Below are 2,702 nucleotides of genomic sequence, written 5' to 3'. Positions count from 1 at the left end.
CAGATAGCATATACAGCGTAGAAACACCAGGCAAAAGGACGACTCATGTCCCCGACAGGACACAACTGAATGGTAAAAGATTTCATCAGGCTACTCAGTCAGAATAGCATGCAATTTAAAACTTATAAATGTTTATTTTTGGAATTTTCCTTTTAATATCTTCAGACTTGAGTTGACTACAGGTAATCGAAACAGTGGAAAGAAAAGCTGCCAATAGGGGAGACCTTAATGGACACCTTAATGTCTTTTAAAAGCAAAGAGTAAATTCTTAGCTCATGTAGGGACATTCTCTAGCACCCCCAATGTGTGAGCACAGACTCTTGTTTGTTGCCTCCATCTCAGGCTGTGCTGAAGAAACAGTAAGTGTGAGGACATGGAAAAGGAGCCCTCTTAAAGTAGCTTGAGCAAAAGGGAAGATTTACCAGGTAGATGCAGGAATAGTTCATGATGCCTGAGGGCAGGCAGGGCAGGACTGGGGAAGTGGAAACAGGGAGGGAACGCTGTCAGGAACCAAGGCAGCCCTTTTCCAGCCTCCCTCTTGTCTCTGCTCTAGGCTCTGTCTCTGCTTATGTAAGAATCCACATGACTGCCCCGAAGGTCCCGTCTGTTTACCTCCAGAGCTCAGCACTGGCTAAAATCTGACCTTGACACACGATGCTCCAGTTCTAGGATACATACAGTCTGATGGGACCAGTCCTATTTTTGGATAGATTTCCGATTGGCTAAACCTCAGGAGAGGCTGAGAAAAACTGGGCCTTTCCTATTGTACTCTAAGGATAGTTTGTGCCGCTAAGTGGTGGGACAGATAGGCTGAAGACCACCTGACCCCTGGACTCCAACATGCTGTGTCATTTGTCTCTGCTTCTCTCTGGGTGTCAGCCTTGTTCCCTCACTGCAAACTGGTGTTTTCCACATGGCTTCCAGGAGTCACAGATCTACACACCATGGAGAGGAAGGATTCTTCCACTCCCAACATGAAGACTATCAGAGAACTCTGTTTAGCCCAGCTTAGGTCATGGAAAAGAACATGAGGTCGTCTACAGCCATACCACTCTGAACGCGCCCGATCTTGTCTGATCTTGGAAGCTAAGCAGGGTCAGGCCTGGTTAGTACTTGGATGGGAGAACATGAGGTCAACAGAGACCTAGGGATGGGTAATAATCCAGCAAGGTGCTCCCTCTATAGACACGTGAATAGGGTAAGGACAGTTCCCAAGAAGGAGAGAAGACAGAACTACAGTTGTCTTCCCTAGGGTCTATAAAAGTTGGAGATTGGGACAGTATAAGAACACTACCTTATCTGATCAATATGTGAGGGCATCTTGGAGGAAGGCAGAAGTGGAGAAGTGTTTCCATGACAGAAGAGTTACCATCTGCTGCCTTCAAAGTTGCAGTTACTACAACAAAAGATTGGTAACTATCTCAACAGATTCTGATAATCAGGGGAGTGTCAGGGAGGCCTTCATCAACGAAGCACCATAAGCCACATATCTGTTAAGAACCCAGTGTATGCTCAGTCCTTTCACATTTCCAGAGCACCTATGCAAATAAATTCTTTCCCTGTTTTTTTAGAAAAGGAAAACTGAGGCTCTGAGAGGCAAAGTCATCCATCTCAGAGAAGCAAGATTCACTGAAGGACTTCTGACTCCAGCTTGGACCCCTTCCATAGTTGTGCACACCTCCCCTTTGCAGACCTCCAAGGTGGCCGGGAAGTCAGGGCTGGGGCTGGATATGGAGTCTAGATGTGTGTGGCCAGATGTGAGCAGCCTAGTTCTCAGAAACCACAGCCACAGAGCTTGTGGCCATTGCCAGACACTTCAGAGCTCCTGTGGGAGCTGCTGGGGTAGGAGACAGGCAGAGAGTTAGTATGTCTGTGAGATCACATCCTCCAAATAAACACGTTTATGAGGAAACTGGGGCTCCTCCCCATGACTGAGGCCATTTGTTTCCAAGCAGTAAACTGTGGCTGACCTAGAGACAGGCTGATGATTCCAGGGAATGATGAGCAACTCATCGATGCTCCGCGGACTCCAAGGTGCTTGCCCTGAGGGCCTCCCCCAGACCTCCAATACAGATGTTGGGGTCCTTCTGTGGCTACCACCTCTGAGGAGAAAGGCCTGGGAGGTGTCTGTTTGTTCCAGAGAAGTCTTGGGGGAAATGCAATCACTGTTTACACTTCCCGATTAGACTGAGATTTAGGGCAGATGAAGCAGATGTGTCCTAGAAACCCCAGAGAAGACACAGAGAGGAAGATTCCAACCCATGTAAAGAGACTTCTAATGGTGGGAGAGATGTCTGCACGACAAATGTGGGTTACTCTGTGAGTAGTGGGTTCTTATCATTGGAGGTGTATGAGCTGAGATCAAATGTCACTTTGAAGGATAGATGAGGAGGGAACTGCAGTAGCACCGGTGAGTCAGTCTATGTGTCCTTCAAAGTCCTCTCCCAATGCAGGGCTTCCAGGCTTCTGTATTCCTCTCCTAAGCTTTATTTCCATCCCATTCCTTTTGTTCTAGGGAATACTTATGGGATGAACGTTGCCATTTGCTTCCCGGCATTTTTGCACCCTCCCAACATTCCGGGACAGCTGCCATGCACTTCTGGTGGACTGGCCCCACCTCCAGCCCTAGAAGAGTGTGGGGAGGCCCTGGTTAGTCTCCCAGTCAGCATGCCCCGATAGCTTGCCCCAGTGAAGGGTTGCTG

Source organism: Artibeus jamaicensis, unplaced genomic scaffold, assembly GCF_021234435.1.
Source record: "Artibeus jamaicensis isolate MK-2021 breed Jamaican fruit bat unplaced genomic scaffold, CSHL_Jam_final contig_332, whole genome shotgun sequence".
NCBI classification, from domain to species: domain Eukaryota; kingdom Metazoa; phylum Chordata; class Mammalia; order Chiroptera; family Phyllostomidae; genus Artibeus; species Artibeus jamaicensis.
The sequence above is the reverse complement of the archived record's forward strand: the minus strand, read 5'-3'. Positions refer to the sequence as shown.